This window comes from Ranitomeya variabilis, chromosome 5, assembly GCF_051348905.1.
Source record: "Ranitomeya variabilis isolate aRanVar5 chromosome 5, aRanVar5.hap1, whole genome shotgun sequence".
NCBI classification, from domain to species: Eukaryota; Metazoa; Chordata; class Amphibia; order Anura; family Dendrobatidae; genus Ranitomeya; species Ranitomeya variabilis.
The window spans coordinates 544,884,233-544,911,073 of record NC_135236.1 but is presented as its reverse complement, the minus strand read 5'-3'; positions in this window follow the sequence as shown (position 1 = coordinate 544,911,073).

The window sequence follows — 26,841 nt, the reverse complement described above, 5'->3', positions numbered from 1 at the left end:
CAAATGTGTTAATTGTAATAGCAGCCATTTTGTGGATGGGCCATGTGCTAAATGTAATGGCAGCCATTTTGTTGATGGCAAATGTGCTAATTGTAATAGCAGCCATTTTGTTGATGGCAAATGTGTTAATTGTAACAGCAGCCATTTTGTTGATGGCAAAGGTGTTAATTCTAACAGCAGCCATTTTGTGGATGGCAAAGGTGTTAATGCTGGCAGCAGCCATTTTGTGGATGGCAAATGTGTTAATGCTGGTAGCAGCCATTTTGTGGATGGCAAAAGTGTTAATTCTAACAGCAGCCATTTTGTGGATGGCAAATGTAATTCTGGCAGCAGCCATTTTGTGGATGGCAAATGTGCTAATGCTGACAGCAGCCATTTTGTGGATGGCAAATGTGTTAATTCTGGCAGCAGCCATTTTGTGGATGGCAAATGTGTTGATGCCAACGGCAGCCATTTTGTGGATGGCAAATGTGTTGATGCTAACGGCAGCCATTTTGTGGATGGCAAATGTGTTAATGCTGGCAGCAGCCATTTTGTGGATGGCAAATGTAATGGCAGCCATTTTCTGGATGGCAAATGTGCTGCTCCTGGTGGTGAACATCTCAGACTAAGGCTACACACCACATCACTAAATCCTTGTTACCCAGTAATGACCACTGATGGCCAATACTATATTCCTTCGGGAAGTGAACAGGCTTTACCCATATTTCCCGTCCCAGTGGTTTCCAATAGGGCACCGACTCTTTCCTCTATCACTCCTGTCGTGAATCCAGCAATACTCCCACCTGGATTGTCCCCAGCACCGACCCGTTCTACTGTCACTTCCACTGCCAATTTAGCTGCACACCCACATGAGATGCTCCAAGCAACAGCCTCTTCTCCCAACGCTTCCACTACAACAGCACTCTCACACAGTCTACCTAACCCTATACCCAGTACCTCACAGGCTGTCTCGCAGCCAAGCGCACACCTGAATGAGACAGTGGCAACTGTAACAAGGGGGGGGCTCAATCTGGGAGGGGGATACCGATAGCACAGGAAGCACAAAGGGGAGGGAATGTTGGCAACCTATTTTTGAAAAAGAACTTCCTGAGGGACCCTTGTTAGTGGTGGGAAAGGGTGACATAACAACAATGGAGACAGATGCTATTGTTAATGCTGCCAATTCTCGGTTAGAGCACAATGGAGGTGTAGCTAGAGCTATAGTGGAAGCAGGAGGGGCGACTATTCAAGCTGACAGTCAAATCATTGTTGAGTCACGTGGTCAGATAGCTGTTGGGGACATAGCGGTGACTAAATCTGGCAATCTTCCGTGTAGAATCATCATACACGCTGTGTGACCCCTACTTTATTAATTAGTAATGAGGACAGGACTGTTAAAGCTTTTTAAGACTGCCTGCGTCACCTGGACCCCCACCATGATACTGGAGCTGCCCAAATAGAGCCCCTCATTCCAGGACTGTTACCTCCTCCGGCTCCTCATACACAAGTGATTACATCTGTACTCCCGGTGCCATCTCTACTCCCACCTCAGGTGCCACCACCAACAGTGCCAATGCTCATGTCTGAGGAGCCCACCCTCTATGTCAAGTTTACACCCCAGCAAGCTGCTACTCTGTTGAACCAACTTCCAGATCCAGAAAAACAGCCGATGCCTTTCAACAGAAGCATGCTTCAAATCCAAAGGAATCACTCAGCCACATGGCCAGATCTCATTTCCTTGCCAAATCTTAAAGCAGGTGATGTATATTGGCCTGTTATGGATATCGTGTTCAATGATGACTCACTTGCCAGTGACAAGACATGGGACTCTGGTGTTGAGTTCTGCCAAGAACATAAGTCATGGGCCTCGGATGAGTTGGCTGACCTATCACCTATTGTCGCCAAAGGTTTCCAGATGCCTCAAAGCTGATGCAGCCATTGTACGATGACCTCAAGACGTCAGTGTTTCCACTATGTACCAAATCCGTGGAAGCTTCCTACGCTCTTAAACAGGTCATACAGTCTGCACCAGCTCTTGGAATCCCAAATTCTGATATCATCTTAAGACATCCGGTTCTTTTAATGGCTCCACACTACATAAAAGCTATTCTAGGCCAGACTCAACCTAAACACCTGTCGTTACAGTGTCATTTGAGACTCCAATGTTCCCTCTTGGTCCGGATAATGTCACTCTTGTCCGCTGCACCATCCTCAACCCGTCCACGCTGCTTCTTCTTTCCAGGGGGGATGTGGATGATGATACTGATGCTCTCGGAGAAGATGCCTCTACACACTCAGAGGATCATGACTGTCTCGAACAAATGCAGGAAGAAGCCGCCTCCAAGAAAAACGTGTCTGAAGACCCACTCCCACATGCTGACCTGACGTTCTTCACTGATGGTTCCAGATTTGCAGATGAAACAGGAAGGCTCCATACGGGATATGCCATGGTTACACATGACCAGGTCATCTCAGCCGGATCCCTACCACCGCATGTCTGCACAAGATGCGGAACTTAAGGCTTTGACGTTGGCTTGTCAGGAAGCGACGGAGAAGGTGGTCAACATCTACACGGATTCAAGATCTGCTTTCGGAGTGGCTCGTGACTTCGGCAGTATCTGGGCAGCCAGAGGATACCTAACGTCCAGTGGAACTCCTGTAAAACATGCTGCTACCATGCAAGAACTTGTGGTCACTCTGGATCTACCTTCAAAGGTTGCAGTGATCAAGATCAAAGCTCACAGGAGACCGGATTCTCCAGAAGCAAGGGGGAATTTCTTTGCTGACAAAACAGCAAAAACCTATGCTGCGGATCCATTTGGGAAAGAGAAAGCAGCGGTGTACATGTCACAAGACACTGAAGAAGGGCCTAAATGCTCTCTCTTGAGGATTATCCATCTACATCAAGACATCAGATGATGAAAAGAAGTCATGGCAAGAAGGAGGAGCTAAAAAAGGATGAAGATGGAGTCTGGAGGGTGAACAAAAAGCTCTGTCTACCCCGTAATCTGTACCCCTCAGTGACAGAATGGGCACACGGTATCACCCACAGAGGCAAGAATCGGATGAATGACCTGATTTGGAAGACTTATATGGCACCTGGGATCTCTACTGTCAACCAAAAATATTTCAAGTCCTGCCTTGTGTGTGCAGCATGCAATCCAGCACCGCCTCAGAAAGTTACTCAGAAACAGCTGGCTAAACCAATCTATCCCTTTCAGAGGATTCAGATTGATCACATTCAAATGACAAAAGTAGGGAAGTACGAGTAGGTACTGGTAGCAGGGCCGGACTGGGACTAAAATTCAGCCCTGGCATTTGAAGTTACACAGGCCCACTTGTCACATGATGACTGTATAATATCTTTGTACACTTGTAGGCAGGGCCGGTTTTAGGCAAAGTGGGGCCCTAGGTAAAGTTTAAAATGGGGCCCCAAATGCTAACATATTGCACATCACACAAAAGCATTTCTGTTGTATTTACGTGCGCTGAGTTCAGGCCGCTAAATGAGTTTGATCGACAATACGGAAGTTGTTCAACGCTTGTTTCCCGGCCTCTTTCCACCAACTGAGGAATAAGGATGGGACAGAACGATCACTAATAGATCACTAACAGATCACCATACAGTATCATGTTATCAGCAGCACATCTACAGTTTACGCTGGCGATGTGCTGCTGAGAACAATGATTTTTGTTCCAGCAAGAACAATCTGAATATGCAGCATTTTACTTGTTTAGTAAAATACACCCCATAGTCCTCCATATATTATAATGTGCCCCACAGTCCTCCATATAGTATAATACACTCCCTATAGTACTCCATATTAAAATACACTGCTCAGTCCTCCACATAGTATAATACACTCCTCACAGTGCTCCATATAGTATAATGCACCGCCATAGTCATCCATGTACTACAATTCACTTCCCATAGTATAATGCACCCCATAGTTCTTCATATAGTATAACGTATTCCCCATAGTCCTCGATACAGTATAATGCAGCCCACATATAGTATAATGCAGCCACCCCACAGAGTATAATGTAACCCCCCCATAGAATATAATACAGCCCACCTCCCCATAATATATAATGTAGCCCCCATAGAATATAATGCAGCCCCCCATAGTATATAACACAGCCTCCACCATAGTATATAACACAGCCTCCCCCATAGTATATAATACACCCCCACAATAGTATATAACACAGCCACATAGTACATAACATGGCCTCCCCCATAGAATATAATATACTCCCCATAGTATATAGCAAAGCCCGCATAGTATATAGCACAAACCGTATAGTATATAGCACAGCCTGCATAACATAGCACAGCACATGTAGTAGATAACACAGCCCACACAGCAGTATACAGCACAGCCCACGCAGTAGTATACAGCACAGACCAAACAGTAGTATACAGCACAGCCCAGAGTACTATATACAGCACAGCCCACAGAGAACTATATACAGCACAGCCCACAGAGCACTATATACAGCACAGCCCACAGAGAACTATATACAGCACAGCCCAGAGTACTATATACAGCACAGCCCACAGAGCACTATATACAGCACAGCCCACAGAGTACTATATACAGCACAGCCCACAGAGTAATATATACAGCACAGCCCACAGAGCACTATATACAGCACAGCCCAGAGTACTATATACAGCACTGCCCACAGAGTAATATATACAGCACAGCCCACAGAGCACTATATACAGCACAGGTCACAGAGTACTATATACAGCACAGCCCACAGAGTAATATATACAGCACAGCCCACAGAGCACTATATACAGCACAGCCCACAGAGTACTATATACAGCACATCCCACAGAGTAATATATACAGCACAGCCAACAGAGTACTATATACAGCACAGCCCACAGAGCACTATATACAGCACAGCCCACAGAGTACTATATACAGCACAGCCCACAGAGCACTAAATACAGCACAGCCCTGAGTACTATATACAGCACAGCCCACACGGTAATATATACAGCACAGCCCACAGAGTAATATATACAGCACAGCCCACAGAGCACTAAATACAGCAGAGCCCACAGAGTAATATATACAGCACAGCCCACAGAGTACTATATACAGCACAGCCCACAGAGCACTAAATACAGCACAGCCCACAGAGTAATATATACAGCACAGCCCACAGAGTACTATATACAGCAGAGCCCACAGAGCACTATATACAGCACAGCCCACAGAGCACTATATACAGCACAGCCCACAGAGCACTAAATACAGCAGAGCCCACAGAGCACTATATACAGCACAGCCCACAGAGTAATATATACAGCACAGCCCACAGAGCACTATATACAGCAGAGCCCACAGAGTAATATATACAGCACAGCCCACAGAGCACTATATACAGCACAGCCCACAGAGCACTATATACAGCACAGCCCACAGAGCACTATATACAGCACAGCCCACAGAGTAATATATACAGCACAGCCCAGAGTACTATATACAGCACAGCCCACAGAGCACTACATACAGCAGAGCCCACAGAGCACTATATACAGCACAGCCCACAGAGTACTATATATAGCACAGCCCACACAGTAGTATACAGCACAGAGCACAGCCCGCATCTCTTCTCTTCCTCCACCCCCCCCCCCCCCGCCCCCCGAGAATGGCCCCACACAGTTCAGTAAAAAAAACAAAACTCTCCTCACCTCTCCTCATGCCCCGCGTTGCTTCCTGGTTCCTGCTCCTGTCTCACTCTCAGCAGCTGCAGTCTGCCCGGGACACAGCAGGTGCGCGATGATATGACGTCTTCGCGCACCCGCAGTGTCAGAGGCAGAGCGGGGAATGATGGGGGAGGGAGCGTCTGTAGACGCTCTCTCCTCCATCATTGCGTTCAACTGTACCGGCGTCTATACGCCGGTATAGTTGAATGCGACGGCGGGGGCGGGGGGAGGCGGATCGAGCAGCCCACTACTGGCACCGGCCCTTCTGGCATTTGCCAGAAGTGCCCGATGGCCAGTCCGGCCCTGACTGGTAGTGACTGACATGTTTTCAGGATGGCCCGAAGCCTATCCAGAAACCAACATGACTGCCAGAGTGACTGTTAAGAGCCTGATGACTGAAGTAGTATGCAGATATGCGGTCCCAGAGGTAATTGAGAGTGACCAAGTACCCGCATTCACGGCAGCACTGACTAAGGAACTATGGACATTGGTGGGAGCGGATTTGGGTTTACATACTCCATATCACCCCCAGAGCAGTGGGAAAGTAGAAAGATTGAATGGCACCTTGAAAAATAAAATACTGAAAGCCAGTCAGGAGGTCAGACTTCCTTGGACAGACATTTTAGCCATTGCCTTATACTCAGTCAGAAACACTCCAAGGGGTCCCACTAAACTCACGCCATACGAGATTCTTTTTGGGGGGCCTCCAAGGTTGGGTCAATATTTTCCACAACAGCTAGCTTTAGGAAGTGATACTCTTGTAAATTATGTAATTGCCCTTACTAAAGAACTGTCAGTAACACATGTACAAGTTTTATCATCCATTCCAGGTCCAGATTCCACTGAAGGTACCCATGCTTTCCAACCTGGTGACTACATGCTGGTAAAGAAGTTCATCAGAAAGACATCCCTGGAGTCGAGATTTGAGGGTCCCTACTAAGTGCTCCTGACTACTCCTACTTCGGTCAGGGTTGCTGAGCGCCTCCTGGATCCATCTCTCACATTATAAACTTGTTAGTTAGGGACAGAGTAGGATCTGACCTGCTTGTCAAAGTCCAGCTACAAAGGGAGGTTTTCCACAAGGGAAAACTTGTCTCAAACTGGTGAAAACTCCAATTCCCCCCTCCCGTGCGAGACGGTGAGATCTAGGATGTGTGCATCAGGGTTAGTCACATGTGTATTTTATGTAACCATGGTGATGGGAGATTGGAGAGTAATCGATCCAGCACGTAGGAAAGTCCAGAGGACATGGGTAACGCGCTCCGATATACCTCCTCGGTATACCCATAATTGGTCACACATTCTCTCGTGTCAGTAGCATCCGAATTGTCATGAAGCCTCTGATGTCATAGTGACACTTAACACTGGTGGGTTAGGGAACCACGGTGGGATCAAGATAAAAAAAAAAGGTTAATAAAGTATTTAGGGGGGACTGTAGAGGAGAGCCATAAGATCAAATACTTAATTAACCTCAACACATAAGACATAAAGTAATTGACAGAAGCAACCCATAACATGTATTGTTTAACCTTACATAAGTTTCCTCAGATCAAAGTGAGATCCTAAAGATGGCTGCCATTTCCTGTATCAGCATGCCATGTGCTGGTATCCAAGATGATCAATGAGACCCTAAAGATGGCTGCCATTTCCTGTATCAGCATGCCATGTGCTCTGGTATCCAAGATGACGCCCACCCTGATGACCTCATGGATCCACCCACAGTGACGCCCACCCTGATGACCTCATGGACCAACCCACCCTGATGACCTCATGGATCCACCCACAGTGACGCCCACCCTGATGACCTCATGGACCAACCCACCCTGATGACCTCATGGATACGCCCATGGACTTGCTCATTGCCCAACCCACTAACCAATTAAATACATCCGATCACTCCCATTTTAGAGCTAACCGAGCCCCCTTACAGGAAATATATAAGCTTGTGTCTGACTAATAAAAAGCCCTTGGAGCTGAGCCACAGATTCATCAAGGAGTATACATCTGACTGTGTCTGTCTGGTGTATTTCTTTAGTGCGCACATGATCAATATCCATTAGGCCAGGAGTAGGCAACTAGAGAATTGAACATTTTATTAATTGTTCAACCCAACATCTGCACAATCGTGTTGGCGGCCTGTTGTGAATTAGACTTTTTTGGCTCCCTCTTGTGGTCACTAGTGATATGACTCTGGGATTGTCTTTCCTCAGTTTGGCACCCACCTGGGTCGTTAGTCCAGGGGTGTTGCTATATGAACTTCCTGAATTCTCAGTCTGGTGCTTGGCATCGTTGTAATCAGTCCTTTCTGTTTGCTCCTGTCTGCTGGTCCTGGTTCTAGCAAAATTAAGCTAAGTCTTGCTTCCTTGTTTTTTGGTTATTTGCATTGCTCTTATTTTTTGTCCAGCTTGTACTAAATGTGATTCCTGATTTTGCTGGAAGCTCTAGGGGGCTGGTATTCTCCCCCCGGGCCGTTAGACGGTTCGGGGGTTCTTGAATATCCAGCGTGGAAATTTTGATAGGGTTTTTGCTGACCGTATAAGTCATCTTACTATATTCTGCTATTAGTCAGTGGGCCTCTCTTTGCTAAATACCTAGTTCATTCTTACGTTTGTCTTTTCTTCTTACCTCACCGTTATTATTTGTTGGGGGCTTGTATCCAACTTTTGGGGTCTTTTCTCTGGAGTCAAGAAAGGTCTATCTTTTCCCTTCTAGGGTTAGTTAGTTCTCCGGCTGGCGCGAGACGTCTAGAACCAACGTAGGCACAATCCCCGGCTGCTGCTATTTGTGGTGCTAGGATTAGATATACGGTCAGCCCAGTTACCACTGCCCTATGAGCTGGGTTTTTTTGTGTTTGCAGACTTGGTATTTATTCCTGAGACCCTCTGCCATTGGGGTCATAACAGTATGCCAAGCCTACATTGAATGTTTAATGCATTGCAGAAGTGGGATAATAAGAAAGGAAATTCTGAGGTTTTTTTTTTTTTTTTCCCCCTCTTTTTCTTCCTCCCCTTTACCTCTGAGTGGCTTATGCTTGCTGCAGACATGAATGTCCAGACTTTGATTACAAGTGTGGATCAGCTTGCTGCTCGTGTGCAGAGCATACAAGATTTTGTTACCAGTAGTCCAATGTCTGAACCTAAAATACCTATTCCTGAACTGTTCTCTGGAGACCGATTTAAGTTTAGGAATTTCAGGAATAATTGTAAATTGTTTCTATCTCTGAGACCCTGTTCGTCTGGAGACTCAGCTCAGCAAGTTAAAATTGTTATCTCTTTCTTGCGGGGCGACCCTCAGGATTGGGCTTTCTCGCTAGCGCCAGGAGATCCGGCATTGGCGAATATTGATGCGTTTTTTCTGGCGCTCGGATTGCTTTACGAGGAACCCAATCTTGAAATTCAGGCAGAAAAAGCCTTGCTGGCTATTTCTCAGGGCCAGGATGAAGCTGAAGTGTATTGCCAAAAATTTCGGAAATGGTCCGTGCTTACTCAGTGGAATGAGTGTGCTCTGGCCGCAAATTTCAGAAATGGCCTTTCTGAAGCCATTAAGAATGTGATGGTGGGTTTCTCCATTCCTACAAGTCTGAATGATTCCATGGCGCTGGCTATTCAAATTGATCGGCGTTTGCGGGAGCGCAAAACTGCTAATCCTCTGGTGGTGTTGTCTGAACAGGCACCTGATTTAATGCAATGCGATAGAATTCAGACTAGAAATGAACGGAAAAATCATAGACGTCAGAATGGGTTGTGTTTTTACTTGGTGATGCCTTTTGGGCTCTCTAATGCTCCTTCAGTGTTTCAGTCCTTTATGCATGATATTTTCCGGAAGTATCTGGATAAATTTATGATTGTTTATCTGGATGATATTCTGTTTTTTTCTGATGATTGGGACTCGCATGTAGAGCAGGTCAGGATGGTGTTTCAGGTCTTGCGTGAGAATGCTTTGTTTGTTAAGGGCTCAAAGTGTCTCTTTGGAGTACAGAAGGTTCCCTTTTTGGGTTTTATTTTTTCCCCTTCTGCGGTGGAGATGGACCCAGTCAAGGTCCGAGCTATTCATGATTGGACTCAACCCACGTCAGTTAAGAGTCTTCAGAAGTTCTTGGGTTTTGCTAACTTCTACCGTCGTTTTATCGCTAATTTTTCTAGCGTTGTTAAACCTTTGACGGATATGACCAAGAAAGGTTCTGATGTTGCTAACTGGGCTCCTGCAGCCGTGGAAGCTTTCCAAGAGTTGAAGCGCCGGTTTACTTCAGCGCCTGTTTTGTGCCAGCCTGATGTCTCACTTCCCTTTCAGATTGAAGTGGATGCTTCTGAGATTGGGGCAGGGGCCGTTTTGTCGCAGAGAGGCCCTGGTTGCTCTGTAATGAGACCATGTGCTTTTTTCTCTAGGAAGTTTTCGCCTGCTGAGCGGAATTATGATGTTGGCAATCGGGAGTTGCTGGCCATGAAGTGGGCATTTGAGGAGTGGCGTCATTGGCTCGAGGGTGCTAAGCATCGTGTGGTGGTCTTGACTGATCACAAAAATCTGATGTATCTCGAGTCTGCTAAACGCCTGAATCCTAGACAGGCCCGTTGGTCATTGTTTTTCTCCCGTTTTGACTTTGTGGTCTCGTATTTACCAGGTTCAAAGAATGTGAAGGCTGATGCTCTTTCAAGGAGCTTTGTGCCTGACTCTCCTGGAGTCGCAGAACCAGTTGGTATTCTTAAAGAGGGAGTAATCTTGTCAGCCATTTCTCCGGATTTGCGACGTGTGTTGCAGAGATTTCAGGCTGGTAGACCTGACTCTTGTCCACCTGACAGACTGATTGTTCCTGATAAGTGGACCAGCAGAGTCATTTCCGAGGTTCATTCCTCGGTGTTGGCAGGGCACCCGGGAATTTTTGGCACCAGAGATTTGGTGGCTAGGTCCTTTTGGTGGCCTTCCTTGTCACGGGATGTGCGGTCATTTGTGCAGTCCTGTGGGACTTGTGCTCGAGCTAAGCCTTGCTGTTCTCGTGCCAGCGGGTTGCTCTTGCCCTTGCCTGTCCCGAAGAGGCCTTGGACACACATTTCCATGGATTTCATTTCAGATCTTCCGGTGTCTCAGGGCATGTCTGTCATCTGGGTGGTATGTGATCGCTTTTCCAAGATGGTCCATTTGGTATCTTTGCCTAAGCTGCCTTCCTCTTCCGATCTGGTTCCTTTGTTCTTTCAGAATGTGGTTCGTTTACACGGCATTCCTAAGAATATCGTGTCTGACAGAGGATCCCAGTTTGTTTCCAGGTTCTGGCGATCCTTTTGTGCTAGGATGGGCATTGATTTGTCGTTTTCGTCTGCCTTTCATCCTCAGACTAATGGACAAACGGAACGAACTAATCAGACTCTGGAGGCTTATTTGAGGTGTTTTGTTTCTGCAGATCAGGATGATTGGGTGACCTTCTTGCCGTTGGCTGAGTTTGCCCTTAATAATCGGGCTAGTTCCGCTACTTTGGTTTCGCCATTTTTCTGCAACTCTGGTTTCCATCCTCGTTTTTCCTCGGGACATGTGGAGCCTTCTGACTGTCCTGGGGTAGATTCTGTGGTGGATAGGTTGCAGCAGATTTGGAATCATGTGGTGGACAACTTAAAGTTGTCACAGGAGAAGGCTCAGCGTTTTGCCAACCGCCGCCGCGGTGTGGGTCCCCGACTTCGTGTTGGGGATTTGGTATGGCTGTCTTCTCGATTTGTTCCTATGAAGGTCTCCTCTCCTAAATTTAAGCCTCGCTTCATTGGTCCTTACAAGATATTGGAAATCCTTAATCCTGTGTCCTTTCGCTTGGATCTTCCGGTGTCGTTTGCCATTCACAACGTGTTCCATAGGTCTTTGTTGCGGCGGTACGTTGTACCTGTGGTTCCTTCTGTTGAGCCTCCTGCTCCGGTGTTGGTTGAGGGCGAGTTGGAGTACGTGGTGGAGAAGATCTTGGATTCTCGTCTCTCCAGGCGGAGGCTTCAGTATCGGGTCAAGTGGAAGGGCTATGGTCAGGAGGATAATTCCTGGGTGGTTGCCTCTGATGTGCATGCGGCCGATTTAGTTCGTGCCTTTCACGCTGCTCATCCTGATCGCCCTGGTGGTCTTGGTGAGGGTTCGGTGACCCCTCCTTAAAGGGGGGGTACTGTTGTGAATTAGACTTTTTTGGCTCCCTCTTGTGGTCACTAGTGATATGACTCTGGGATTGTCTTTCCTCAGTTTGGCACCCACCTGGGTCGTTAGTCCAGGGGTGTTGCTATATGAACTTCCTGAATTCTCAGTCTGGTGCTTGGCATCGTTGTAATCAGTCCTTTCTGTTTGCTCCTGTCTGCTGGTCCTGGTTCTAGCAAAATTAAGCTAAGTCTTGCTTCCTTGTTTTTTGGTTATTTGCATTGCTCTTATTTTTTGTCCAGCTTGTACTAAATGTGATTCCTGATTTTGCTGGAAGCTCTAGGGGGCTGGTATTCTCCCCCCGGGCCGTTAGACGGTTCGGGGGTTCTTGAATATCCAGCGTGGAAATTTTGATAGGGTTTTTGCTGACCGTATAAGTCATCTTACTATATTCTGCTATTAGTCAGTGGGCCTCTCTTTGCTAAATACCTAGTTCATTCTTACGTTTGTCTTTTCTTCTTACCTCACCGTTATTATTTGTTGGGGGCTTGTATCCAACTTTTGGGGTCTTTTCTCTGGAGGCAAGAAAGGTCTATCTTTTCCCTTCTAGGGTTAGTTAGTTCTCCGGCTGGTCGCGAGACGTCTAGAACCAACGTAGGCACGTTCCCCGGCTGCTGCTATTTGTGGTGCTAGGATTAGATATACGGTCAGCCCAGTTACCACTGCCCTATGAGCTGTTTTTTTTTGTGTTTGCAGACTTGGTATTTATTCCTGAGACCCTCTGCCATTGGGGTCATAACAGCGGCCTATCTGCGTGTTGGTGGCCTATCTGCGCAATCGTGTTGGTGGCCTATCTGCGTGTTGGCGGCCTATCTGCACAATCGTGTTGGTGGCCTATCTGCGTGTTGGTGGCCTATCTGCACAATCGTGTTGGCGGCCTATCTGCGTGTTGGCGGCCTATCTGCCCAATCGTGTTGGCGGCCTATCTGCACAATCATGTTGGCGGCCTATCTGCACAATCGTGTTGGTGGCCTATCTGCCCAATCGTGTTGGCGGCCTATCTGCCCAATCGCGTTGGCGGCCTATCTGCCCAATCGCGTTGGCGGCCTATCTGCCCAATCGTGTTGGCGGCCTATCTGCGTGTTGGTGGCCTATCTGCGCAATCGTGTTGGCGACCTATCTGCGTGTTGGCGGCCTATCTGCCCAATCGTGTTGGCGGCCTATCTGCACAATCGTGTTGGCGGCCTATCTGCACAATCGTGTTGGCGGCCTATCTGCCCAATCGTGTTGGCGGCCTATCTGCACAATCGTGTTGGCGGCCTATCTGCACAATCGTGTTGGCGGCCTATCTGCGTGTTGGCGGCCTATCTGCATAATCGTGTTGGCGGCCTATCTGCACAATCGTGTTGGCGGCCTATCTGCACAATCGTGTTGGCGGCCTATCTGCGTGTTGGCGGCCTATCTGCACAATCGTGTTGGTGGCCTATCTGCGCAATCGTGTTGGCGGCCTATCTGCGTGTTGGTGGCCTATCTGCACAATGGTGTTGGCGGCCTATCTGCGTGTTGGCGGCCTATCTGCACAATGGTGTTGGCGGCCTATCTGCACAATCGTGTTGGTGGCCTATCTGCGCAATCGTGTTGGCGGCCTATCTGCGTGTTGGTGGCCTATCTGCCCAATCGTGTTGGCGGCCTATCTGCACAATGGTGTTGGCGGCCTATCTGCACAATCGTGTTGGTGGCCTATCTGCGCAATCGTGTTGGCGGCCTATCTGCGTGTTGGTGGCCTATCTGCCCAATCGTGTTGGCGGCCTATCTGCACAATGGTGTTGGCGGCCTATCTGCCCAATCATGTTGGTGGCCTATCTGCCCAATCGTGTTGGCGGCCTATCTGCACAATGGTGTTGGCGGCCTATCTGCACAATCGTGTTGGTGGCCTATCTGCGCAATCGTGTTGGCGGCCTATCTGCGTGTTGGCGGCCTATCTGCCCAATCGTGTTGGCGGCCTATCTGCCCAATCATGTTGGCGGCCTATCTGCGTGTTGGTGGCCTATCTGCACAATCGTGTTGGCGGCCTATCTGCACAATCGTGTTGGCGGCCTATCTGCACAATCGTGTTGGCGGCCTATCTGCATGTTGGCGGCCTATCTGCACAATCGTGTTGGTGGCCTATCTGCGCAATCGTGTTGGCGGCCTATCTGCGTGTTGGTGGCCTATCTGCACAATGGTGTTGGCGGCCTATCTGCGTGTTGGCGGCCTATCTGCACAATGGTGTTGGCGGCCTATCTGCACAATCGTGTTGGTGGCCTATCTGCGCAATCGTGTTGGCGGCCTATCTGCGTGTTGGTGGCCTATCTGCACAATCGTGTTGGCGGCCTATCTGCACAATCGTGTTGGCGGCCTATCTGCGTGTTGGTGGCCTTTCTGCCCAATCGTGTTGGCGGCCTATCTGCCCAATCGTGTTGGCGGCCTATCTGCACAATCGTGTTGGCGGCCTATCTGCACAATCGTGTTGGCGGCCTATCTGCGTGTTGGTGGCCTTTCTGCCCAATCGTGTTGGCGGCCTATCTGCACAATGGTGTTGGCGGCCTATCTGCACAATGGTGTTGGCGGCCTATCTGCACAATGGTGTTGGCGGCCTATCTGCACAATCGTGTTGGCGGCCTATCTGCGTGTTGGCGGCCTATCTGCGTGTTGGTGGCCTATCTGCACAATCGTGTTGGTGGCCTATCTGCACAATCGTGTTGGCGGCCTATCTGCACAATGGTGTTGGCGGCCTATCTGCACAATCGTGTTGGTGGCCTATCTGCGTGTTGGTGGCCTTTCTGCCCAATCGTGTTGGCGGCCTATCTGCGTGTTGGCGGCCTATCTGCGTGTTGGCGGCCTATCTGCACAATCGTGTTGGCGGCCTATCTGCCCAATCGTGTTGGCGGCCTATCTGCACAATCGTGTTGGCGGCCTATCTGCACAATCGTGTTGGCGGCCAATCTGCACAATGGTGTTGGCGGCCTATCTGCACAATGGTGTTGGCGGCCTATCTGCACAATTGTGTTGGTGGCCTATCTGCGTGTTGGTGGCCTATCTGCCCAATCGTGTTGGCGGCCTATCTGCGTGTTGGCGGCCTATCTGCGTGTTGGCGGCCTATCTGCACAATCGTGTTGGCGGCCTATCTGCCCAATCGTGTTGGCGGCCTATCTGCACAATCGTGTTGGCGGCCTATCTGCGTGTTGGTGGCCTTTCTGCCCAATCGTGTTGGCGGCCTATCTGCACAATGGTGTTGGCGGCCTATCTGCACAATGGTGTTGGCGGCCTATCTGCACAATGGTGTTGGCGGCCTATCTGCACAATGGTGTTGGCGGCCTATCTGCACAATGGTGTTGGCGGCCTATCTGCGTGTTGGTGGCCTTTCTGCCCAATCGTGTTGGCGGCCTATCTGCACAATGGTGTTGGCGGCCTATCTGCACAATGGTGTTGGCGGCCTATCTGCACAATCGTGTTGGCGGCCTATCTGCGTGTTGGTGGCCTTTCTGCCCAATCGTGTTGGCGGCCTATCTGCGTGTTGGCGGCCTATCTGCGTGTTGGTGGCCTATCTGCACAATCGTGTTGGCGGCCTATCTGCACAATGGTGTTGGCGGCCTATCTGCACAATCGTGTTGGCGGCCTATCTGCGTGTTGGTGGCCTTTCTGCCCAATCGTGTTGGCGGCCTATCTGCGTGTTGGCGGCCTATCTGCACAATCGTGTTGGCGGCCTATCTGCACAATGGTGTTGGCGGCCTATCTGCACAATGGTGTTGGCGGCCTATCTGCACAATCGTGTTGGTGGCCTATCTGCACAATCGTGTTGGCGGCCTATCTGCACAATCGTGTTGGCGGCCTATCTGCACAATGGTGTTGGCGGCCTATCTGCACAATCGTGTTGGCAGCCTATCTGCACAATGGTGTTGGCGGCCTATCTGCACAATGGTGTTGGCGGCCTATCTGCGTGTTGGTGGCCTTTATGCCCAATCGTGTTGGCGGCCTATCTGCGTGTTGGCGGCCTATCTGCACAATCGTGTTGGCGGCCTATCTGCACAATGGTGTTGGCGGCCTATCTGCACAATGGTGTTGGCGGCCTATCTGCACAATGGTGTTGGCGGCCTATCTGCACAATGGTGTTGGCGGCCTATCTGCACAATGGTGTTGGCGGCCTATCTGCACAATGGTGTTGGCGGCCTATCTGCACAATGGTGTTGGCGGCCTATCTGCCCAATCGTGTTGGTGGCCTATCTGCACAATCGTGTTGGCGGCCTATCTGCGTGTTGGTGGCCTTTCTGCCCAATCGTGTTGGCGGCCTATCTGCGTGTTGGCGGCCTATCTGCACAATCGTGTTGGCGGCCTATCTGCACAATGGTGTTGGCGGCCTATCTGCACAATCGTGTTGGCGGCCTATCTGCACAATGGTGTTGGCGGCCTATCTGCCCAATCGTGTTGGTGGCCTATCTGCACAATCGTGTTGGCGGCCTATCTGCGTGTTGGCGGCCTATCTGCACAATCGTGTTGGTGGCCTATCTGCGCAATCGTGTTGGCGGCCTATCTGCGTGTTGGTGGCCTATCTGCACAATGGTGTTGGCGGCCTATCTGCGTGTTGGCGGCCTATCTGCACAATGGTGTTGGCGGCCTATCTGCACAATCGTGTTGGTGGCCTATCTGCGCAATCGTGTTGGCGGCCTATCTGCGTGTTGGTGGCCTATCTGCCCAATCGTGTTGGCGGCCTATCTGCACAATGGTGTTGGCGGCCTATCTGCACAATCGTGTTGGTGGCCTATCTGCGCAATCGTGTTGGCGGCCTATCTGCGTGTTGGTGGCCTATCTGCCCAATCGTGTTGGCGGCCTATCTGCACAATGGTGTTGGCGGCCTATCTGCCCAATCATGTTGGTGGCCTATCTGCCCAATCGTGTTGGCGGCCTATCTGCACAATTGTGTTGGCGGCCTATCTGCACAATCGTGTTGGTGGCCTATCTGCGCAATCGTGTTGGCGGCCTATCTGCGTGTTGGCGGCCTATCTGCCCAATCGTGTTGGCGGCCTATCTGCCCAATCATGTTGGCGGCCTATCTGCGTGTTGGTGGCCTATCTGCACAATCGTGTTGGCGGCCTATCTGCACAATCGTGTTGGCGGCCTATCTGCACAATCGTGTTGGCGGCCTATCTGCATGTTGGCGGCCTATCTGCACAATCGTGTTGGTGGCCTATCTGCGCAATCGTGTTGGCGGCCTATCTGCGTGTTGGTGGCCTATCTGCACAATGGTGTTGGCGGCCTATCTGCGTGTTGGCGGCCTATCTGCACAATGGTGTTGGCGGCCTATCTGCACAATCATGTTGGTGGCCTATCTGCGCAATCGTGTTGGCGGCCTATCTGCGTGTTGGTGGCCTATCTGCACAATCGTGTTGGCGGCCTATCTGCACAATCGTGTTGGCGGCCTATCTGCGTGTTGGTGGCCTTTCTGCCCAATCGTGTTGGCGGCCTATCTGCCCAATCGTGTTGGCGGCCTATCTGCACAATCGTGTTGGCGGCCTATCTGCACAATCGTGTTGGCGGCCTATCTGCGTGTTGGTGGCCTTTCTGCCCAATCGTGTTGGCGGCCTATCTGCACAATGGTGTTGGCGGCCTATCTGCACAATGGTGTTGGCGGCCTATCTGCACAATGGTGTTGGCGGCCTATCTGCACAATCGTGTTGGCGGCCTATCTGCGTGTTGGTGGCCTTTCTGCCCAATCGTGTTGGCGGCCTATCTGCGTGTTGGCGGCCTATCTGCGTGTTGGTGGCCTATCTGCACAATCGTGTTGGTGGCCTATCTGCACAATCGTGTTGGCGGCCTATCTGCACAATGGTGTTGGCGGCCTATCTGCACAATCGTGTTGGTGGCCTATCTGCGTGTTGGTGGCCTTTCTGCCCAATCGTGTTGGCGGCCTATCTGCGTGTTGGCGGCCTATCTGCACAATCGTGTTGGCGGCCTATCTGCCCAATCGTGTTGGCGGCCTATCTGCACAATCGTGTTGGCGGCCTATCTGCACAATCGTGTTGGCGGCCTATCTGCACAATGGTGTTGGCGGCCTATCTGCACAATTGTGTTGGTGGCCTATCTGCGTATTGGTGGCCTATCTGCCCAATCGTGTTGGCGGCCTATCTGCGTGTTGGCGGCCTATCTGCGTGTTGGCGGCCTATCTGCACAATCGTGTTGGCGGCCTATCTGCCCAATCGTGTTGGCGGCCTATCTGCACAATCGTGTTGGCGGCCTATCTGCACAATCGTGTTGGCGGCCTATCTGCGTGTTGGTGGCCTTTCTGCCCAATCGTGTTGGCGGCCTATCTGCACAATGGTGTTGGCGGCCTATCTGCACAATGGTGTTGGCGGCCTATCTGCACAATGGTGTTGGCGGCCTATCTGCACAATGGTGTTGGCGGCCTATCTGCACAATGGTGTTGGCGGCCTATCTGCGTGTTGGTGGCCTTTCTGCCCAATCGTGTTGGCGGCCTATCTGCACAATGGTGTTGGCGGCCTATCTGCACAATGGTGTTGGCGGCCTATCTGCACAATCGTGTTGGCGGCCTATCTGCGTGTTGGTGGCCTTTCTGCCCAATCGTGTTGGCGGCCTATGTGCGTGTTGGCGGCCTATCTGCGTGTTGGTGGCCTATCTGCACAATCGTGTTGGCGGCCTATCTGCACAATGGTGTTGGCGGCCTTTCTGCCCAATCGTGTTGGCGGCCTATCTGCGTGTTGGCGGCCTATCTGCACAATCGTGTTGGCGGCCTATCTGCACAATCGTGTTGGCGGCCTATCTGCACAATGGTGTTGGCGGCCTATCTGCACAATCGTGTTGGTGGCCTATCTGCACAATCGTGTTGGCGGCCTATCTGCACAATCGTGTTGGCGGCCTATCTGCACAATCGTGTTGGCGGCCTATCTGCGTGTTGGTGGCCTTTCTGCCCAATCGTGTTGGCGGCCTATCTGCGTGTTGGCGGCCTATCTGCACAATGGTGTTGGCGGCCTATCTGCACAATGGTGTTGGCGGCCTATCTGCACAATGGTGTTGGCGGCCTATCTGCGCAATCGTGTTGGCGGCCTATCTGCGTGTTGGTGGCCTATCTGCACAATCGTGTTGGCGGCCTATCTGCACAATCGTGTTGGCGGCCTATCTGCGTGTTGGTGGCCTTTCTGCCCAATCGTGTTGGCGGCCTATCTGCCCAATCGTGTTGGCGGCCTATCTGCAAAATCGTGTTGGCGGCCTATCTGCACAATCGTGTTGGCGGCCTATCTGCGTGTTGGTGGCCTTTCTGCCCAATCGTGTTGGCGGCCTATCTGCACAATGGTGTTGGCGGCCTATCTGCACAATGGTGTTGGCGGCCTATCTGCACAATGGTGTTGGCGGCCTATCTGCACAATCGTGTTGGCGGCCTATCTGCGTGTTGGTGGCCTTTCTGCCCAATCGTGTTGGCGGCCTATCTGCGTGTTGGCGGCCTATCTGCGTGTTGGTGGCCTATCTGCACAATCGTGTTGGTGGCCTATCTGCACAAACGTGTTGGCGGCCTATCTGCACAATGGTGTTGGCGGCCTATCTGCACAATCGTGTTGGTGGCCTATCTGCGTGTTGGTGGCCTTTCTGCCCAATCGTGTTGGCGGCCTATCTGCGTGTTGGCGGCCTATCTGCACAATCGTGTTGGCGGCCTATCTGCCCAATCGTGTTGGCGGCCTATCTGCACAATCGTGTTGGCGGCCTATCTGCACAATCGTGTTGGCGGCCTATCTGCACAATGGTGTTGGCGGCCTATCTGCACAATTGTGTTGGTGGCCTATCTGCGTATTGGTGGCCTATCTGCCCAATCGTGTTGGCGGCCTATCTGCGTGTTGGCGGCCTATCTGCGTGTTGGCGGCCTATCTGCACAATCGTGTTGGCGGCCTATCTGCCCAATCGTGTTGGCGGCCTATCTGCACAATCGTGTTGGCGGCCTATCTGCACAATCGTGTTGGCGGCCTATCTGCGTGTTGGTGGCCTTTCTGCCCAATCGTGTTGGCGGCCTATCTGCACAATGGTGTTGGCGGCCTATCTGCACAATGGTGTTGGCGGCCTATCTGCACAATGGTGTTGGCGGCCTATCTGCACAATGGTGTTGGCGGCCTATCTGCACAATGGTGTTGGCGGCCTATCTGCGTGTTGGTGGCCTTTCTGCCCAATCGTGTTGGCGGCCTATCTGCACAATGGTGTTGGCGGCCTATCTGCACAATGGTGTTGGCGGCCTATCTGCACAATCGTGTTGGCGGCCTATCTGCGTGTTGGTGGCCTTTCTGCCCAATCGTGTTGGCGGCCTATCTGCGTGTTGGCGGCCTATCTGCGTGTTGGTGGCCTATCTGCACAATCGTGTTGGCGGCCTATCTGCACAATGGTGTTGGCGGCCTTTCTGCCCAATCGTGTTGGCGGCCTATCTGCGTGTTGGCGGCCTATCTGCACAATCGTGTTGGCGGCCTATCTGCACAATCGTGTTGGCGGCCTATCTGCACAATGGTGTTGGCGGCCTATCTGCACAATCGTGTTGGTGGCCTATCTGCACAATCGTGTTGGCGGCCTATCTGCACAATCGTGTTGGCGGCCTATCTGCACAATCGTGTTGGCGGCCTATCTGCGTGTTGGTGGCCTTTCTGCCCAATCGTGTTGGCGGCCTATCTGCGTGTTGGCGGCCTATCTGCACAATGGTGTTGGCGGCCTATCTGCACAATGGTGTTGGCGGCCTATCTGCACAATGGTGTTGGCGGCCTATCTGCACAATGGTGTTGGCGGCCTATCTGCACAATCGTGTTGGCGGCCTATCTGCACAATCGTGTTGGCGGCCTATCTGCACAATCGTGTTGGCGGCCTATCTGCGTGTTGGCGGCCTATCTGCACAATCGTGTTGGTGGCCTATCTGCGCAATCGTGTTGGCGGCCTATCTGCGTGTTGGTGGCCTATCTGCACAATGGTGTTGGCGGCCTATCTGCGTGTTGGCGGCCTATCTGCACAATGGTGTTGGCGGCCTATCTGCACAATCGTGTTGGTGGCCTATCTGCGCAATCGTGTTGGCGGCCTATCTGCGTGTTGGTGGCCTATCTGCCCAATCGTGTTGGCGGCCTATCTGCACAATGGTGTTGGCGGCCTATCTGCACAATCGTGTTGGTGGCCTATCTGCGCAATCGTGTTGGCGGCCTATCTGCGTGTTGGTGGCCTATCTGCCCAATCGTGTTGGCGGCCTATCTGCACAATGGTGTTGGCGGCCTATCTGCCCAATCATGTTGGTGGCCTATCTGCCCAATCGTGTTGGCGGCCTATCTGCACAATGGTGTTGGCGGCCTATCTGCACAATCGTGTTGGTGGCCTATCTGCGCAATCGTGTTGGCGGCCTATCTGCGTGTTGGCGGCCTATCTGCCCAATCGTGTTGGCGGCCTATCTGCCCAATCATGTTGGCGGCCTATCTGCGTGTTGGTGGCCTATCTGCACAATCGTGTTGGCGGCCTATCTGCACAATCATGTTGGCGGCCTATCTGCACAATCGTGTTGGCGGCCTATCTGCATGTTGGCGGCCTATCTGCACAATCGTGTTGGTGGCCTATCTGCGCAATCGTGTTGGCGGCCTATCTGCGTGTTGGTGGCCTATCTGCACAATGGTGTTGGCGGCCTATCTGCGTGTTGGCGGCCTATCTGCACAATGGTGTTGGCGGCCTATCTGCACAATCGTGTTGGTGGCCTATCTGCGCAATCGTGTTGGCGGCCTATCTGCGTGTTGGTGGCCTATCTGCACAATCGTGTTGGCGGCCTATCTGCACAATCGTGTTGGCGGCCTATCTGCGTGTTGGTGGCCTTTCTGCCCAATCGTGTTGGCGGCCTATCTGCCCAATCGTGTTGGCGGCCTATCTGCACAATCGTGTTGGCGGCCTATCTGCACAATCGTGTTGGCGGCCTATCTGCGTGTTGGTGGCCTTTCTGCCCAATCGTGTTGGCGGCCTATCTGCACAATGGTGTTGGCGGCCTATCTGCACAATGGTGTTGGCGGCCTATCTGCACAATGGTGTTGGCGGCCTATCTGCACAATCGTGTTGGCGGCCTATCTGCGTGTTGGCGGCCTATCTGCGTGTTGGTGGCCTATCTGCACAATCGTGTTGGTGGCCTATCTGCACAATCGTGTTGGCGGCCTATCTGCACAATGGTGTTGGCGGCCTATCTGCACAATCGTGTTGGTGGCCTATCTGCGTGTTGGTGGCCTTTCTGCCCAATCGTGTTGGCGGCCTATCTGCGTGTTGGCGGCCTATCTGCGTGTTGGCGGCCTATCTGCACAATCGTGTTGGCGGCCTATCTGCCCAATCGTGTTGGCGGCCTATCTGCACAATCGTGTTGGCGGCCTATCTGCACAATCGTGTTGGCGGCCAATCTGCACAATGGTGTTGGCGGCCTATCTGCACAATGGTGTTGGCGGCCTATCTGCACAATTGTGTTGGTGGCCTATCTGCGTGTTGGTGGCCTATCTGCCCAATCGTGTTGGCGGCCTATCTGCGTGTTGGCGGCCTATCTGCGTGTTGGCGGCCTATCTGCACAATCGTGTTGGCGGCCTATCTGCCCAATCGTGTTGGCGGCCTATCTGCACAATCGTGTTGGCGGCCTATCTGCGTGTTGGTGGCCTTTCTGCCCAATCGTGTTGGCGGCCTATCTGCACAATGGTGTTGGCGGCCTATCTGCACAATGGTGTTGGCGGCCTATCTGCACAATGGTGTTGGCGGCCTATCTGCACAATGGTGTTGGCGGCCTATCTGCACAATGGTGTTGGCGGCCTATCTGCGTGTTGGTGGCCTTTCTGCCCAATCGTGTTGGCGGCCTATCTGCACAATGGTGTTGGCGGCCTATCTGCACAATGGTGTTGGCGGCCTATCTGCACAATCGTGTTGGCGGCCTATCTGCGTGTTGGTGGCCTTTCTGCCCAATCGTGTTGGCGGCCTATCTGCGTGTTGGCGGCCTATCTGCGTGTTGGTGGCCTATCTGCACAATCGTGTTGGCGGCCTATCTGCACAATGGTGTTGGCGGCCTATCTGCACAATCGTGTTGGCGGCCTATCTGCGTGTTGGTGGCCTTTCTGCCCAATCGTGTTGGCGGCCTATCTGCGTGTTGGCGGCCTATCTGCACAATCGTGTTGGCGGCCTATCTGCACAATGGTGTTGGCGGCCTATCTGCACAATGGTGTTGGCGGCCTATCTGCACAATCGTGTTGGTGGCCTATCTGCACAATCGTGTTGGCGGCCTATCTGCACAATCGTGTTGGCGGCCTATCTGCACAATGGTGTTGGCGGCCTATCTGCACAATCGTGTTGGCAGCCTATCTGCACAATGGTGTTGGCGGCCTATCTGCACAATGGTGTTGGCGGCCTATCTGCGTGTTGGTGGCCTTTATGCCCAATCGTGTTGGCGGCCTATCTGCGTGTTGGCGGCCTATCTGCACAATCGTGTTGGCGGCCTATCTGCACAATGGTGTTGGCGGCCTATCTGCACAATGGTGTTGGCGGCCTATCTGCACAATGGTGTTGGCGGCCTATCTGCACAATGGTGTTGGCGGCCTATCTGCACAATGGTGTTGGCGGCCTATCTGCACAATGGTGTTGGCGGCCTATCTGCACAATGGTGTTGGCGGCCTATCTGCCCAATCGTGTTGGTGGCCTATCTGCACAATCGTGTTGGCGGCCTATCTGCGTGTTGGTGGCCTTTCTGCCCAATCGTGTTGGCGGCCTATCTGCGTGTTGGCGGCCTATCTGCACAATCGTGTTGGCGGCCTATCTGCACAATGGTGTTGGCGGCCTATCTGCACAATCGTGTTGGCGGCCTATCTGCACAATGGTGTTGGCGGCCTATCTGCCCAATCGTGTTGGTGGCCTATCTGCACAATCGTGTTGGCGGCCTATCTGCGTGTTGGCGGCCTATCTGCACAATCGTGTTGGTGGCCTATCTGCGCAATCGTGTTGGCGGCCTATCTGCGTGTTGGTGGCCTATCTGCACAATGGTGTTGGCGGCCTATCTGCGTGTTGGCGGCCTATCTGCACAATGGTGTTGGCGGCCTATCTGCACAATCGTGTTGGTGGCCTATCTGCGCAATCGTGTTGGCGGCCTATCTGCGTGTTGGTGGCCTATCTGCCCAATCGTGTTGGCGGCCTATCTGCCCAATCGTGTTGGCGGCCTATCTGCACAATTGTGTTGGCGGCCTATCTGCACAATCGTGTTGGTGGCCTATCTGCGCAATCGTGTTGGCGGCCTATCTGCGTGTTGGCGGCCTATCTGCCCAATCGTGTTGGCGGCCTATCTGCCCAATCATGTTGGCGGCCTATCTGCGTGTTGGTGGCCTATCTGCACAATCGTGTTGGCGGCCTATCTGCACAATCGTGTTGGCGGCCTATCTGCACAATCGTGTTGGCGGCCTATCTGCATGTTGGCGGCCTATCTGCACAATCGTGTTGGTGGCATATCTGCGCAATCGTGTTGGCGGCCTATCTGCGTGTTGGTGGCCTATCTGCACAATGGTGTTGGCGGCCTATCTGCGTGTTGGCGGCCTATCTGCACAATGGTGTTGGCGGCCTATCTGCACAATCATGTTGGTGGCCTATCTGCGCAATCGTGTTGGCGGCCTATCTGCGTGTTGGTGGCCTATCTGCACAATCGTGTTGGCGGCCTATCTGCACAATCGTGTTGGCGGCCTATCTGCGTGTTGGTGGCCTTTCTGCCCAATCGTGTTGGCGGCCTATCTGCCCAATCGTGTTGGCGGCCTATCTGCACAATCGTGTTGGCGGCCTATCTGCACAATCGTGTTGGCGGCCTATCTGCGTGTTGGTGGCCTTTCTGCCCAATCGTGTTGGCGGCCTATCTGCACAATGGTGTTGGCGGCCTATCTGCACAATGGTGTTGGCGGCCTATCTGCACAATGGTGTTGGCGGCCTATCTGCACAATCGTGTTGGCGGCCTATCTGCGTGTTGGTGGCCTTTCTGCCCAATCGTGTTGGCGGCCTATCTGCGTGTTGGCGGCCTATCTGCGTGTTGGTGGCCTATCTGCACAATCGTGTTGGTGGCCTATCTGCACAATCGTGTTGGCGGCCTATCTGCACAATGGTGTTGGCGGCCTATCTGCACAATCGTGTTGGTGGCCTATCTGCGTGTTGGTGGCCTTTCTGCCCAATCGTGTTGGCGGCCTATCTGCGTGTTGGCGGCCTATCTGCACAATCGTGTTGGCGGCCTATCTGCCCAATCGTGTTGGCGGCCTATCTGCACAATCGTGTTGGCGGCCTATCTGCACAATCGTGTTGGCGGCCTATCTGCACAATGGTGTTGGCGGCCTATCTGCACAATTGTGTTGGTGGCCTATCTGCGTATTGGTGGCCTATCTGCCCAATCGTGTTGGCGGCCTATCTGCGTGTTGGCGGCCTATCTGCGTGTTGGCGGCCTATCTGCACAATCGTGTTGGCGGCCTATCTGCCCAATCGTGTTGGCGGCCTATCTGCACAATCGTGTTGGCGGCCTATCTGCACAATCGTGTTGGCGGCCTATCTGCGTGTTGGTGGCCTTTCTGCCCAATCGTGTTGGCGGCCTATCTGCACAATGGTGTTGGCGGCCTATCTGCACAATGGTGTTGGCGGCCTATCTGCACAATGGTGTTGGCGGCCTATCTGCACAATGGTGTTGGCGGCCTATCTGCACAATGGTGTTGGCGGCCTATCTGCGTGTTGGTGGCCTTTCTGCCCAATCGTGTTGGCGGCCTATCTGCACAATGGTGTTGGCGGCCTATCTGCACAATGGTGTTGGCGGCCTATCTGCACAATCGTGTTGGCGGCCTATCTGCGTGTTGGTGGCCTTTCTGCCCAATCGTGTTGGCGGCCTATGTGCGTGTTGGCGGCCTATCTGCGTGTTGGTGGCCTATCTGCACAATCGGGTTGGCGGCCTATCTGCACAATGGTGTTGGCGGCCTTTCTGCCCAATCGTGTTGGCGGCCTATCTGCGTGTTGGCGGCCTATCTGCACAATCGTGTTGGCGGCCTATCTGCACAATCGTGTTGGCGGCCTATCTGCACAATGGTGTTGGCGGCCTATCTGCACAATCGTGTTGGTGGCCTATCTGCACAATCGTGTTGGCGGCCTATCTGCACAATCGTGTTGGCGGCCTATCTGCACAATCGTGTTGGCGGCCTATCTGCGTGTTGGTGGCCTTTCTGCCCAATCGTGTTGGCGGCCTATCTGCGTGTTGGCGGCCTATCTGCACAATGGTGTTGGCGGCCTATCTGCACAATGGTGTTGGCGGCCTATCTGCACAATGGTGTTGGCGGCCTATCTGCGCAATCGTGTTGGCGGCCTATCTGCGTGTTGGTGGCCTATCTGCACAATCGTGTTGGCGGCCTATCTGCACAATCGTGTTGGCGGCCTATCTGCGTGTTGGTGGCCTTTCTGCCCAATCGTGTTGGCGGCCTATCTGCCCAATCGTGTTGGCGGCCTATCTGCAAAATCGTGTTGGCGGCCTATCTGCACAATCGTGTTGGCGGCCTATCTGCGTGTTGGTGGCCTTTCTGCCCAATCGTGTTGGCGGCCTATCTGCACAATGGTGTTGGCGGCCTATCTGCACAATGGTGTTGGCGGCCTATCTGCACAATGGTGTTGGCGGCCTATCTGCACAATCGTGTTGGCGGCCTATCTGCGTGTTGGTGGCCTTTCTGCCCAATCGTGTTGGCGGCCTATCTGCGTGTTGGCGGAATATCTGCGTGTTGGTGGCCTATCTGCACAATCGTGTTGGTGGCCTATCTGCACAATCGTGTTGGCGGCCTATCTGCACAATGGTGTTGGCGGCCTATCTGCACAATCGTGTTGGTGGCCTATCTGCGTGTTGGTGGCCTTTCTGCCCAATCGTGTTGGCGGCCTATCTGCGTGTTGGCGGCCTATCTGCACAATCGTGTTGGCGGCCTATCTGCCCAATCGTGTTGGCGGCCTATCTGCACAATCGTGTTGGCGGCCTATCTGCACAA